Source organism: Stegostoma tigrinum, chromosome 14, assembly GCF_030684315.1.
Source record: "Stegostoma tigrinum isolate sSteTig4 chromosome 14, sSteTig4.hap1, whole genome shotgun sequence".
Lineage (NCBI taxonomy): Eukaryota > Metazoa > Chordata > Chondrichthyes > Orectolobiformes > Stegostomatidae > Stegostoma > Stegostoma tigrinum.
The window spans coordinates 67,624,962-67,640,834 of record NC_081367.1 but is presented as its reverse complement, the minus strand read 5'-3'; the positions used below and the strand labels follow the sequence as shown (position 1 = coordinate 67,640,834).

Here is a 15,873-nt window from a genome sequence, read left to right as displayed (position 1 = left end):
ATTGACGGCATGTACACGGGCGTGGTCCAGTGATGATTGTCGGTTGGGCCGGGGAGAGGCGGGGCATGTGCACTGATTCACGGCATGTGCGTGGTCGGGGGTTCCGAATAGATTGGCAGTTGAGGCCTGGAAGAGGCGGGGCAAGTGCACTGATTGACGGCACGTGTGCGGGAGAGATCTAGTGATGATTGGCGGTTGGGCCCGGGAGAGGCGGGGCATGTGCGCCGATTGACCGCAAGGGCGTGGGCGGGGTCTCGTGGTGATTGGCAGTTGGGCCTGGGGCGGGGTCAGTGCAGTTTCTCGGGCGACGTTGGATTCGCTGCTGGACTGTTTTTCTCACCTCTATACCCATGTGTCTTGGGTCCGCCTTCGCTGCTTATTCATTATCTGCTGTTCGGTTCGGAATAGGGAGCTTCTAGTCGCAGGTAAGAGGGAGCAGTGGCTGGGTACTTGTTTATTTGAAGGGCTGGTAGTTATGGTGCAGGGCGAGGCTCAATGCCGTCCACCAGGCCCCGACCTAAACCAGCCGCGTTCAGCGGCCTTTTAATCAACAGAAGGGAATTAGGAACCTTGGTTCCTGCTCATGGGGTATAAAAGCTGTGGTTGTTTGATTGCTTTGGGTTGTTGCAGGGGCCAGACCTGTGCCCCTAACTCATCCTCTTTCATCCGCAATCACTATTTCTTTTAAAAAGAACTTTATTTTAAGCTTCAGACCGTGGCTTGGCTTCTTGAGCACGCTTTCCCACCTCGTTTCCCTCCCTCCCGATTTTTATTTGTAACACTTGTCTTGTTTACAAAAACATTCTCACGTCGTTTACATATCTGTTTATAAAACATCAGCGGCCACAATGCTCGCTTGTATGGCAAATATTTACTTTTCGATTGCTTTCGTTCGTTTGGATTTACAAACAGTTGTAGGGCGTACGAAACGAAATAAGTAGGGAGAATCCCATTTAGCGGTCTGGGTAAAAATAATCTGATTTTATGAGCTAACCTCAGCAACTGAAATTCTCGTAATATCCCATGTCGTACGGCTGCTATTGAGGTATTTTACTCAACGGATTTGTTGAATGACAGTATCAAATGTATTGGTTTTACATTTCTCAAAAACCAACATGTTTCAGTCACTCAGCGTTTTTACGCTATATCAGAAGCTCTTCGAAGAACTGAACGAATCTAAACATAGTTGAGGTATAAACTACTGACTTAAGTCGCTCAGAGTACAGCCTCACTGTTGTCAACCAAAGATCTCGATCTCTGTCTCAATTATTTAAGCTTGAACATAGCCTTGTCTGCGGTAACAATGCTTGGTGTTCCTTCGTTATCTGCCTATGCCCACTTATCACATCAGCTTAGTTATAGCAGACGCAGTTGGCTGCATTTTCATCTTCCCACTTCCCATCTAGGTTGGACGTCTCTCCTCAGCTGTAGTCTCTTATCCACCTGCTAATCGTCAGGAGAGCTATATCTCCATTTTGTGCAAGCAGATAGTTGAAGTCTGCTAATGCTCTAAACAAAGAAACAAAAACAAAACTGGAAATATTAAAATGAAAAGTGTTTGATGTGTATGTCAGTATTTTGTAGAATAGGCAGCTGTCTGAACGCTCTTGTTGCAGATGTTTGCCATTATTACACCTTGTTGCAGCAAAAGTTGTTGGTTGAACCTGATGTGATCTGAGCCTGCAACAATTAAGGGGGAAAAATTGTAACAGGCATTAAACTTGAAAGCTGTAATTCTGTAATGTAGAAGGATATTTGTGAGGGAGTATGAAACCATAAAGTGGGACTTCGATAACAGTGTGGAACTGGAGGAGCGCAGCAGGCCAGGCTGCATCAGAGGACCAAGAAAAGTGACGTTTCAAGTTGGGACCTTTCTTTAGAAAGTGGCAGTTGTGATTATTCCTTGTGAATTCAACTTGGAAAAGAATTGTGCCTCAACTTGTCCCAAGATGTTTTGCAGCCAATGAAGTGCTTTTGGACAATTTGTGCACAACAGGATGCAGTGATTTAATTAGTTGGAGTGAATGTTTAAAGTTGCTGCTTTGTTAAATTGATTAATTCCATAAATAAGCACTGCTAACTAATTCATAGAATCTTAAATCCATAAAAAAGTGTTGATCACTTTTTAAATGAAGTGACCAATGCATCTGAGAAACATTGAAGGTTTAAGGAAGGAATCTAGTTTTAGTGGGAATAACTTTGCTTTCTGAAGCTTTTCTGTCTAGTGAACTGGAGCTACAGAAATGTTAGACAACTTAGCCCACCCACTGTGTTTTGATACTTTGAACGAGTTACTAATTGATCCCACTCTGCTTTTCTTAGCTCATAGTCCCAAAAATGTTTCTTTTTGAAACATATACCTGACTTGTTTTGAAAATTACTCCTGAATCTCTACCCTTAACCTTCACTTGATAACATCCTGTATTTTGTTAATTGCTATTTTTGCTAATTTTTAAAAATCTAGATTAGCACTTCAAGGCAGCAGTTTCATCTTTCCGGTTGTAAAGTGTACCAAGATCAGTTGGCCCTCTTCTGAGAATTTTTTTGTTTAATTTGTTCAGAGGTGCTATTTTGCACCTTTTGGAGCAGGTGGGACTCGAACATAATTTCCTTATCTCTGGGCCAGGAAGACTATCATTGCAGTACAAGAGTCCTCCTTCACCTGGACAGAGATTTTTCTCATTGGCCTGCAGCAGGTAAGACTTGAGCCTGAGCCTCTTGGCTCACAAACAAGGATGCTATTACTGCAGAATTAGAGACCTCCTCCTTATCTGTCCTTCATTTGAAGGACAACAAATGAGTTTGCTTAGCTGACTTTAGCTGAGAGCAGTGCGAGTTAAAACAGATATTTTCAACCGGGCTCCTTCGGATGCAATAACTGGCTTTTGCATCTAGCTGCGTTGTAGGAGTGAATACAGTTAGAGGTACTTCCTTGTTGGGAGGTACTTCAGAAACTTGAAGCTGAGGTTCATTAGTGGGTTATTGGTGGCATGCCTGGCAGTCTCTTTCCTGATTGTGTTCCTTTCTGTTAAAATGGTGTAAATTTTGCAACGAGTTGACCTCTTGTATGTAAAAGTGCTTTTTACTTTTTTGAAGTGATGTTGAGACAGATCAGGAGAACTTATTTAATTACAACATTTTAGTTGGAGAATTGTATCTTTGTGTGATGTTTTAACCATGAGCTTTGGAGGTAGAAGTAGATAATTATAGAACATAGAACATTACAGCACAGTACAGGCCCTTTGGCCCTCGATGTTGTGCCGACCTGTCATACTGATGTCAAGCCCATCTAACCTACACTATTCCACGTATGTCCATATGCTTGTCCAATGACGACTTAAATGTACCTAAAGTTGGCGAATCTACTACCGTTGCAGGCAAAGCATTCCATTCCCTTACTACTCTGAGTAAAGAAACTACCTCTGACATCTGTCCTATATCTTTCACCCCTCAATTTAAAGCTATGCCTTTATGAAAGAGCAGTTCTGATTGTTCTCTCAGCCATGAGATTCTTTTGGGCAAGAAAATCAGCTGTACAAAGTAAATAGAAACAGTTGGCACTAGTGGGAGTTTGGAAGAACACTACCTACTGTTGTTCAACCGTGTTGACTGCAGGGAACCTCTTGATGTATTTGGCTTGTGATGTGTGGGACATGAATAATTGTAACATTGGAACAAAGTATGCCTTTTAGCTCCTAAAGCCTGTTTATTAAGGCCATGGCTGATATGATCTAATTCCGTAACTCATTTTATGCAGCATTGCTTGATACCTTTTGAAAAATATTCTGTTTTTAAAGGATGAATCAATTTAGTGAATTTGTATGTTCATGTATCAAGTTGCAAAATTAACTTGGTACAGCAAGGAATTAGCTAACAAGTGATATCTTAGCCTTTATGCACACCGACTGGATTATAAGTGGTTTTGGTGAAACATCCCTGCTACGTCTTTTACAATTTCCATCATCTTATCCTGAGAGGTTATCTTTGCCCTTAAGGAAGCAGGGCAGGCTCACCAGATTGACCCTTAAATGGGAGAGCTGCCCAATAGGGGGACACTCAAACAGAATGTACTTAAGTTTAATAAAATGTGAGGCTGGATGAACACAGCAGGCCAAGCAGCATCTCAGGAGCACAAAAGCTGACGTTTCGGGCCTAGACCCTTCATCAGAGAGGGGGATGGGGGGAGGGAACTGGAATAAATAGGGAGAGAGGGGGAGGCGGACCGAAGATGGAGAGTAAAGAAGATAGGTGGAGAAGGTGTGGGTGGGGAGGTAGGGAGGGGATAGGTCAGTCCAGGGAAGACGGACAGGTCAAGGAGGTGGGATGAGGTTAGTAGGTAGCTGGGGGTGCGGCTTGGGGTGGGAGGAAGGGATGGGTGAGAGGAAGAACCGGTTAGGGAGGCAGAGACAGGTTGGACTGGTTTTGGGATGCAGTGGGTGGGGGGGAAGAGCTGGGCTGGTTGTGTGGTGCAGTGGGGGGAGGGGATGAACTGGGCTGGTTTAGGGATGCAGTGGGGGAAGGGGAGATTTTGAAACTGGTGAAGTCCACATTGATACCATATGGCTGCAGGGTTCCCAGGCGGAATATGAGTTGCTGTTCCTGCAACCTTCGGGTGGCATCATTGTGGCAGTGCAGGAGGCCCATGATGGACATGTCATCAAGAGAATGGGAGGGGGAGTGGAAATGGTTTGCGACTGGGAGGTGCAGTTGTTTGTTGCGAACTGAGCGGAGGTGTTCTGCAAAGCGGTCCCCAAGCCTCCGCTTGGTTTCCCCAATGTAGAGAAAGCCGCACCGGGTACAGTGGATGCAGTATACCACATTGGCAGATGTGCAGGTGAACCTCTGCTTAATGTGGAATGTCATCTTGGGGCCTGGGATGGGGGTGAGGGAGGAGGTGTGGGGACAAGTGTAGCATTTCCTGCGGTTGCAGGGGAAGGTGCCGGGTGTGGTGGGGTTGGAGGGCAGTGTGGAGCGAACAAGGGAGTCACGGAGAGAGTGGTCTCTCCGGAAAGCAGACAGGGGTGGGGATGGAAAAATGTCTTGGGTGGTGGGGTCGGATTGTAAATGGCGGAAGTGTCGGAGGATAATGCGTTGTATCCGGAGGTTGGTAGGGTGGTGTGTGAGAACGAGGGGGATCCTCTTGGGGCGGTTGTGGCGGGGGCGGGGTGTGAGGGATGTGTCGCGGGAAATGCGGGAGACGCGGTCAAGGGCGTTCTCAATCACCGTGGGGGGGAAGTTGCGGTCCTTAAAGAACTTGGACATCTGGGATGTGCGGGAGTGGAATGTCTTATCGTGGGAGCAGATGCGGCGGAGGCGGAGGAATTGGGAATAGGGGATGGAATTTTTGCAGGAGGGTGGGTGGGAGGAGGTGTATTCTAGGTAGCTGTGGGAGTCGGTGGGCTTGAAATGGACATCAGTTACAAGCTGGTTGCCTGAGATGGAGACTGAGAGGTCCAGGAAGGTGAGGGATGTGCTGGAGATGGCCCAGGTGAACTGAAGGTTGGGGTGGAAGGTGTTGGTGAAGTGGATGAACTGTTCGAGCTCCTCTGGGGAGCAAGAGGCGGCGCCGATACAGTCATCAATGTACCGGAGGAAGAGGTGGGGTTTGGGGCCTGTGTAGGTGCGGAAGATGGACTGTTCCACGTAACCTACAAAGAGGCAGGCATAGCTGGGGCCCATGCGGGTGCCCATGGCCACCCCCTTAGTCTGTAGGAAGTGGGAGGAGTCAAAAGAGAAGTTGTTGAGTGTGAGGACGAGTTCCGCTAGGCGGATGAGAGTGTCGGTGGAGGGGGCCTGGTCGGGCCTGCGGGACAGGAAGAAGCGGAGGGCCTTGAGGCCATCTCCATGCGGAATGCAGGTGTACAGGGACTGGACGTCCATGGTGAATATGAGGTGTTGGGGGCCAGGGAATTGGAAGTCCTGGAGGAGGTGGAGGGCGTGGGTGGTGTCACGGACATAGGTGGGGAGTTCCTGGACCAAGGGGGCGAAAATGGAGTCCAGATAGGTGGAGATGAGTTCGGTGGGGCAGGAGCAGGCTGAGACGATGGGTCGACCAGGGCAGGCAGGTTTGTGGATTTTGGGAAGGAGATAGAAACGGGCCGTGCGGGGTTGGGGAACAATGAGGTTGGAGGCTGTGGGTGGGAGGTCCCCTGAGGTGATGAGGTCATGAATGGCGTTGGAGATGATGGTTTGGTGCTCGGGTGTGGGGTCATGATCGAGGAGGCGGTAGGAGATGGTGTCGGAGAGTTGGCGTCTGGCCTCGGCGATGTAGAGGTCAGTACGCCATACTACCACTGCGCCACCCTTGTCTGCGGGTTTGATGGTGAGGTTGGGGTTGGAGCGGAGGGAGCGGAGGGCTGCCCGTTCTGCGGGGGAGAGGTTGGAGTGGGTGAGAGGGGTGGAGAGGTTGAGGCGGTTAATGTCTCGACGGCAGTTGGAGATGAAGAGGTCGAGGGAGGGTAGGAGGCCTGGGGGTGGTGCCCAGGAGGAGGACTTGTGTTGGAAGCGGGTGAAGGGGTCAGTGGAAGGAGGGTTGGGTTCCCGGTTGAAGAAGTAGGCATGCAGGCGAAGACGGCGGAAAAACTGCTCTGTGTCCGAAGTTTATTATAAACTTAAGTTTATTAGATTTTAACAATGAGATGATCCCTTTTGAAATTGTGAAATATTTTAAGAGGCATGACAGTTGATGCAAAAATGCTAGCAACTCTGGTTAGAGAGTCTCAAATTGTGGTTGTAATCTCAAGGGTTCAACCACTTAGCGATGAAAAGATTTGGATCGTCAGGAATTCTCCACCTCAAGATACTGGATGCATCATCAGTAAGAATGTTTGAGGTTGAGACGGATTTGTGGGATCTATATGTAGGGGAAGGTGATGGCTTAGTGGTATTATTGCTCGACTGTGAATCCAGAAACTCAGCTAATGTTCTGGGGAGCTAGGTTCAAATCCTGCCATGGCAGTTGATAGAATTTGAATTCAATAAAGAATCTGGAATTAAGTGCTAATACTGACCATGAAACCATTGTTGATTGTTGGGAAAAAAACCCATCTGTTTCACTAATGTAATTTAGGGAAAGTAACTGCCATCCTTACCTGGTCTGGCCTGCATGTGACTGCAGACCCACAGCATGTGGTTGACCCTGAGCGTCCCATTGGGCAATTATGGATGAACAATAAATGCTGGCCTAGCCAGAGATGCCCACACTGTGATTGAATTATTAAAAATCTAGCAGACCCTAAGGATAGGACAGAAAAATGGTTAATGTAGAAGTTATACTATTGTACTGAGTTGAGGAGCAAGCTCAAAGTGCCATACAGCCGCCTACTCCAAGTTCCATGTGTGTTATTAATTTCAAGTTTAAAATCGGCAATTAAACTAGCATCAACTGCTATTTGTAGGAAGAGCATGACTTCTGACTTGGAAACACATCATATCTTCAGTAATAGAGATAATGGGAACTGCAGATGCTGGAGAATTCCAAGATAATAAAATGTGAGGCTGGATGAACACAGCAGGCCAAGCAGCATCTCAGGAGCACATTGTGCTCCTGAGATGCTGCTTGGCCTGCTGTGTTCATCCAGCCTCACATTTTAATATCTTCAGTAATGCTGTCAGAATCCTGGAACTGCTTTCCTAACACATTTTTTTGGATCTAACCGAACCAAATGGAGTGCAGTGGTACGAGAAACAGCTTACTGTCGCTAGGTCAAGGGCAACTAGGGATGGGCAAAAATGGTGACCCCAGTCATAAGAACATAAGAACCAGGTGCAGGAGTAGGCTCTGTGGGCCTGCTCTGCCATTCAATAAGATCATGATTGATCTTCTCACGGCCTCAGCTCCACTTATCCACCCTCTCACCATAACTCTTAACTTTTTTTTAAGCAGTAACCCTTAGCTTTAAAAGCATTCAATGGGATGAGATAGCCACGATAACTAACAAAGTGTGGGGCTGGATGAACACAGCAGGCCAAGCAGCATCTTAGGAGCACAAAAGCTGACGTTTTGGGCCAAGACACTTCATCAGAAAATCAGATGAAGGGTCTCGGCTGGAAACATCAGCTTTTGTGCTCCTAAGATGCTGCTTGGCCTGCTGTGTTCATCCAGCCCCACACTTTGTTATCTTGGATTCTCCAGCATCTGCAGTTCCCATTATCTCTGATCACAATGAGATGGCCTTGACTGCTTCACTGGGCAGGGAATTCCAGATTCCCAACCTTTGGGTGACGTCCCTCCTCAATTTAGTCCCCATAATTTTGAGGCTGTGCCGTCCTGTTTCAGTTTCACTCCCCAGTAAAAAGATCCTCCCTGCTTTTATCTTATCCCTTCATAATTTTGTTTCTATAAAATCTCCCACACCCCTCCATTCTTCTAAATTCCAATAAATATAAATATAATCCCAGTCTACTCTACCTCTCCTCATAATTCAAGCCTGGAATTAACCTAGTGAATCTCCTCTGTACCTACTTCAGTGTCAGTGCATCCTTTCTCAAGTAAGAGACTAAAACTGCATGCAATAGTCCAGGTGTGGCCTCACTGGCACCCCACACAGCTGCAACATAACCTACTGGCTTTTAAACTCAATCCCTCTAGCAATGAAGGACAAAATTCCAATTGCTGCCTTAATTACCTGCTTGCCCCTGCAAACCAGTCTGTGATTCAGGCACAAGGACGTCCAAATCCCTGTACACAGCAGCATGCTGCAATTTTTTACAGTTCAAATAATAGTCTTTTTTGCTGTTATCCCTACCAAAATAGATGACTTCGTGCTTATCAACATGGTATTCCACCTGCCAACCTTTGCCTACTCACTTAAACTATGTATGTCCCTCTGCACACTTTGCTCTGCTGGTCATTTAGTGTCATTTACAAACTTTGAGACACCACGTGTGGCCCCAACTCCAAATCAGCTGTGTAAATTGTAAGCAATTGCAGTCCCAACACTGATTCCTGAGGCACACCACCGGTCCTTGTTCACCAACCACAGAAGCATTCATTTATCCCCACTCTTTGCTTCTTGTTAACCAATCCTCTATCCATGCTAATACATTGCCTGTAACACTGCACGTTTATCCTTTGCAGCCTTTTGTGAGGCACCTTGTCAAAGCCTTTTGAAAATCTAGATCCACATCATCTACTGTGTTGGACTAATGAGGCGGGCAGAACAGTTTTGATAACATTGTGCAAATAAGGTAGAGTCTGAAAATTATGGTGGTGGCTGAGGATTTAAATGAATATTCCCGATGATAACTATAAATTTCTTGATTCTTTTTGTGTGAAGAAACATCAGGCATTGCTTGCTAGTATGCACAAAGGTTGTGGCTCATGTTGAAACAATGTCTTGGGTAAAGATATGCTTGAGTCCTTGGAAGGCAGTGTTTGAAGTTGGGCACTGAGTTGAAAACCAATTCCTAAAAAAACCGATTTCTATCTTCCTGTGTTATTTACTGGATTTGACTTAAACTAAGTTGACAAATCTGCATTTTCAATTTAAGATGTTCGTTTAAATAATTATCACTTTCAGATGAAGCCAGGGTGCTTCAGATTGTAATGTCAATAAATGAAGAAATTAAAACTAACCTGAAACACATGCCAGTTTTATTACTTAGTGTGTGGAATTGTGGGAATCCCAATGCGTATATTGATCAGTGAAGTTAGTTTTATGTATGCTGTAGTAGAGAATCCCTGTCCATCGTTTTAACAAGGACATCAAGGAAAGGGCACTCCTTTCAAAGGCAATTTTTGGTGTAGAATGGAACCTTGCAGGAAAGTCTTGTATGTACCTGAGTTCAAATATAGCAAATCTATCATTTTCACAATAGAAATATGCTAGAGAAAGGACCTTGGTTGTCATTCCATCTTAAATTCGGAGTAGAATCCATATAGTGGTTTTTAAAGCCATGGAGTCCACCCCCAGCTCATCAGAAGAGCATCCCACCCAAACCTTACCTGCACCCATGCCTGTAACTCTGCACTTCCCACTTCCACCTAGTCTGCACACTGCGCAATTTAGTGTATTCAATCCACCTAACCTGCACATCTTTGGACTGGGAGGAAACCCATACAGACACGGGAGAATGTGCTAACTTCCCACAAACAATTGGGTGGAATTGAACCTGGTCTCTGCTGTGAGGCAGCAGTGTTAACCACTGAACCATCATGCTGCCCCAGTGTTACTAGTAAGGCCAGCATTTATTGTGCAGAGGGCAGTTTCTTGTGAAACCTGATAAGGATGTTTGGGAGGGAATGGGAAAGTTTATCTGGGCATATGTGCTTTTGTTAAATTGGAACTCGGCTCCACGAGTTGGCTTGGTTCTCTGGTTCACTTCTCAGGGCAATGACTTCAGAGGTGACCTGTCTGATCTTAATATTTAATCAAAGCTTGGCAGTTAACTATCAGTTATTATCTAACTGATGTATTGCTGTTAAGAATATCTGTATCAATACAATGACTTGCCAACCAGTTAGCGCTCTCCAGTCATACAGTATAAATGTTTTCCTTCACTGTGACTGGGTCAGAATTATGGAATTCCCTCCCTGATGGTGTTGTGGGTCACCCACAGCATGCAGACAAGAGTTTTGAGAAGACAGCTTATCGCCACCTTCTCAAGGGCAACTAGGGATGGAAAACAAATGCTACCAGTGATACCCCTCTTCCATGAATGAATTCAAAGAAAAATTCTTGTTATGTTTGCGAGTTGTCTTGGTGAGTGCAATACAATAGGCATTAATGCAGTACTGAAGTCCTGTAATGTCAAATCATTGGCTGTTAAAATTATTCATGTGAAACTTTATAGAATGGCAGGAAGGTGAAAATGTAGGTTAGAAGGATAAATGGGATATTAGGAAAAGACTGTTAAAGGAAACCTTTTTATAAATATGATGAACAAACATGTCACTGGATCAAAATTCTGGAATTTCATCCTGATGGCAACGCGTCTTTCTACGCTGAAGTGGACTGTGGTGATTCAAGAACACAGCTCAGCCCAACCTTCTGAAGGGCCACTATAGATGACAATAAATGCTGGTCCTGCCAGTGACTCCATCTCAAGAAGGTATTTTAAAAAAGCAAGTATAGGACCAACACTGGAATGTTGGAGAGAATTTACTTGCAGAATAAGAATATAATGGAGGTAGATGAAACAAATATGCTGAAGTAGAAGAGCTGATGGAAAATGAATTGACCAATCTAGCTAAGAATTTGTTCTGAAAATATGGGTCACTACATTAGTAGCATGCATGTGTGCCTGTTGAAACAAATTATAGGGGAGATGGATGAGGCTGTACTTATTTAACGATACCAAAAGAACTGTGGATGCTGTAAATCAGAAACAAAAACAAGTTGCTGGAAAAGCTCAGCAGGTCTGACAGCATCTGCAAAGAGAAATCAGAGTTAATGTTTTGAGTCTGGTGACCCCTTCTCAGAACTTGAAATTTGAAACAATAACTCTGATTTCTCCTCGTAGATCCTGCCAGACCTGCTGAGCTTTTCCAGCAACTTCTGTTTTATGTTCAACCTAAAGTTCAGCATGTGCCATAAACATGGTCTTTTATCCTGAGACTGGAGATGCAACTCTTATTTGTGAACAAAAGGTTGGATAACCTTGAAATGTGGTGTTGACTAACTGATTAGTTAACTGTAGGCAAACTCTTAGAACCGACAATTTCTAATAAAATTAGTGCTCGTTTAGCAAGACAAGAATTAATATTAATGAAAGGCTGTTGCTGGCTCCTCTGTTTTGGCCCATGGATGGCTTGAATTTGTAGAGAATAGAAACTTGAGGGTTGCTTGATTAATATAAAGTGAGGAACATTGGCAAAAGCATACATGGCTAGCAAACATTACTAGAAAGCATCCATTCTTTCATATTCATACCACTTGTATTTTCATCTCGTATTGGTACTTACCGTTCCCTTCTCAAACTTTTTATTCCTGTAGATCCTTTATGCTATGCATGTGCATTCATTAACTGATCTGCATCTACATTTTGTAACTGCTGCATAAAACAGCATGAATTGGAGAAAATGGGCCAAGTCTGTTATGTTTTATTCCCTCCTGTATGAGCAAGCTCTTCACCTGATGCCTCTAATTTAGCAACATTTGGTGTCTTGAATAGGAAAGTTGTCTGAATCCTGTACCACTTCTGTTTAGTGCCTTACTATGCTAGTCCATTGTCGTACTGAACCAGCAGGAAGTTTTAAGATCACCTGTGTGTTTACATCAGTGTTGGAAAATAAGATCCTGTTGTTACTCATGGATCTGGTTGAAATTTTCAGCTAATATAAAGACAATATTTTTTAATTTTTGAATGTGGATGACATGGGTGAAGGATATTGCATTAAACCAAGGACAGTGGAATGTGTTGCTGCGCTTTTAAAATCAGACTCCTGCAACTAAGTGTCAGTTGTGTTTGCACTGTTGCTTTGCTTAAATGGACAAAAATATTTGTTTCAAACACAGAAGCAGCATGTGTGTTTTCAGAGTAAGCTTCGCTGATTTGGGTTTATCCATTATTACCAGTTGTAGGGACCAGGGTTCATCAGCATGATGTCAACTCTGACCCCTTGGCAAGTGAGCTGCTTGTATGTGAATAATACCAATGGTCTCTGGACCTTCTGAGAGGGCTCCCTCTCGTGGTGATGTAACTGCAAACTGGAAGATAGCTGGCTATTCTCTCCCATTTGCAATGAACTCTTGGTTCAAAGTGTGAATGGAAGATGAAGCAATTAATTCTTATTCCTTCAGCAATGGACTGAAAAATCTGGAAATTAGGTGGAGATGAGGCAACTTAAAAGACGCATAATGGACAGTTTGGAATCCTGTGGACTGGTTCCACTGAACTGTCTCCCCAGTATTTTTTCCTTCTCCATAATATATGTATGTTTGCTAATCTGCATGTGAAGGGGTTGGAGTTTTAGCTCAGTTCTGTTGATGATTCTTATTCTTACTTACCTTCACTTAACTATAATAAAAAGCATTTAAGGTTAAGCACAGAAACATGTTCAATATTTTCTGATAACTTGAGTCCATCAAGTTAATAAAATATGAGGCTGGATAAACACAGCAGGCCCAGCAGCATCTCAGGAGCACATCCATCAAGTTAAGTTGGGGAATGTAAAAGAATTTATTTAATCCTTTACTCCTGGGGCTGTTCAAATGTTATTGGGGCTTGTATATCAGATGCATGTTGGGCAAAAAAATCACAGATGGAATGTAATATGGGGTTTTGTATTTTGGCAGGAAGAATAGAAGAACTGAATATTATTTAAATGAGGACTGCAGAGGGATTTGCTTGTGCAATAGCCACCAAAGCTAGCATTCAAATTCAGTAGGTGTTAGGGAATGCAAATGGAATAATGGCCTTTGTCAATGGACTATAAAAGTAGGAGGTTTTGCTAAAGTTGTATAAGGTATAAATCAGACAAGTACAATGCTGCAGACAGTCTTGGTTGACTTCACTTGGTTGACTTCTGTGTTAGAAGTAATCCAAATAAAGTTCACTCAGCTGAGATTGAGGTACATGAGGGCTGTTTTAGAGGATGTTGAGTTTGTTAGGCTGTACTCATTTGGTAGCGGGGGGGGGGAAAAAAAAGTAACCTTACTAAAGCATACGCTATTTGTCCACTTGACAGGATGGATGTGGAGACATTGTTTCCCCTTGTGGAAACAGTCTCAGACCAGAGGACTTAATCTCAGAATAAGGGGCTACACGTTTTAAAACTGATGCGAGATTTCTTCTGAAGGTTGTGATCGTGAAGTTCCTTACCACAGAGGGTTCTTGTGGCTGGGTTATTTAAGTATGTTGAAGGCTGCAACAGTTATATTTTTAATCAGTACGGGAATCAAAGGATATGTGAATATGGCAGGAGAGCAGTGTTGACAATTATCAGATCAGCCATGATCTCATTGAATAGTAGAGCAAACTCCATGGACAAGAATAGCCTAGTTTTCAAATGTAGTATGGCCTCTGGTCACTTTACCAAGTGGGTCATGATGCCAAGAAAAGGGTCCTGCAATATTTAACTAAAATTTATCTTTTGACTCCAAATCGCTATGTGCTCAAGCCCTGCAAATAAGTCAAGTAAACACGTAGAATAGATGGCAACAAGCAGGTGAAAAACAATATCTTCAATACACTGGGTGGTGTAGTGTACCCATCTGATGCAGCCTCAGGGAAAAGAATGAAACCCTTCAACTAAAATTAAAATTGGCATCAAATAATCATTTCTACCTTGTAGAAAAAGGGTTTATTTGTACAAGTTCATTCTAATTCTTAGCTCAGGTACAAATGGTTTTAATTATTTTAATACTTTTATGCTGCAGTACAAGAGGTTAATAGAAAAAAATCTTGTTTTTTTAGCCGAAACATCGATACTTTATATTCTGTATCAACTCTGGAGTGCCTCTTGGTTTTTTTTGGTCCCCCATTCCTGATTTAGTATTGGTTTCTGGTAGCCAACGCCTCAATCTTTAGCCTTTTTAGTTTGTTTAAATCCCTCAGAGTTGTTCAATCCTGTCATTTATAATATGTTCCAGACGTACAGTACCCAGAACACACAGTTCCAGTGACTTGTCCTCTATATGTATCTGAGACTGCAGCATACCAAGAGTGACTGTTGTGATGTAGAGTTGTCATGTGTTCTTGTTTGAGAATTTTGACTCAAGTATAGGTAGGTGCGGGGGGAGGAGGGGAAGTGGTGTAGTGGGATAACAAAGTGTGGAGCTGGTTGAACACAGGCCAATCTTAGGAGCATAAAAGCTGGTGTTTCGGGCCTAGACACTTCATCAGAAAAAGGGGATGGGCAGAGGGTTCTGAAATAAATAGGGAGAGAGGGGGAGGTGGATCAAAGATGGAAAGAGGAAAAGATGGCTGGAGAGGAGACAGACAAGTTAAAGGGGTGGGGATGGAGTCTGTGTAGGTAGGGAGGGGATGGTCAGTCTGGGGAGGACGGACGGGCCAAGGGGGCGGGATGAGGTTCGGAGGGAGGAAATAGAAGTGTGGCTTGAGGTGGGAGGAGGGGATAGGTGAGAGGAAGAACAGGTTAGGGAGGCGGGGATGAGCTGGGCTGGTTTTGGAATGTGATAGGGGGAGGGGAGATTTTGAAGCTTGTAAAATCCACGTTGATACCATTGGGCTGCAGGGTTCCCAAGGGGAATATAAGTTGCCGTGCCTGCATCAGGTGGCATCGTTGTGGCACTGCAGGAGGCCCCGGATGCACATGTCGTCTAAGGAACGTGAGGGGGTGTTGAAATGGTTTGTGACTGGGAGGTGCAGTTGTTTATTGCAAACCGAGCGGAGCTGTTCTGCAAAGCGGTCCCCAAGCCTCTGCTTTGTTTCCCCAGTGTTGAGGAAGCCACAACGGGTACAGTGGATGTAGTATACCACATTGGTAGATGTGCATGTGACCATCTGCCTGATGTGGAAAGTCATCTTGGGGCCTGGGATGTGGGTGAGGGAGGTGGTGTGGGGGCAAGTGTAGTACTTCCTGCGGTTGCAGGGGAAAGTGCCAGGTGTGGTGTGCTTGGGAGTGTGGAGGGGACAAGGGAGTCCCGGAGAGAATGGTCTCTTTGGAAAGCAGACAAGGGTGGGGATGGAAAAATCTCTTTCGGGCCAGGTGTGGTGTGCTTGGGAGTGTGGAGGGTACAAGGGAGTCCCGGAGAGAATGGTCTCTTTGGAAAGCAGACAAGGGTGGGGATGGAAAAATCTCTTTCGGGTCGGATTGTAGATAGTGGAAGTGTTGGAGGATGATGCGTGGTATCTGGAGGTTGGTTGGGTGGTATGTGAGGATGAGGGGATTTCCCTTTTGGTGGTTATTGTGAGGGATGAGTTTCAGGAAATGCACGAGACATGGTTGAGGGTGTTGTTGACCACGGT

The 15,873-nt window shown here is 44.5% G+C and overlaps 1 protein-coding gene across 2 annotated transcripts in view; it reads left to right on the top strand.

Moving 5' to 3' along the window:
- Positions 1 to 281: 281 nt before the first annotated feature.
- The window catches only part of rnf13 (ring finger protein 13), a 214,121-nt gene continuing 198,529 nt past the window's right edge, over positions 282 to 15,873 (top strand). For both annotated transcript variants that reach the window (XM_059651210.1, XM_059651211.1), the window contains exon 1: positions 282 to 425. The gene's annotated coding sequence lies outside the window, so the exon portion shown is untranslated. The remainder of the gene's footprint in view (positions 426 to 15,873) is intronic.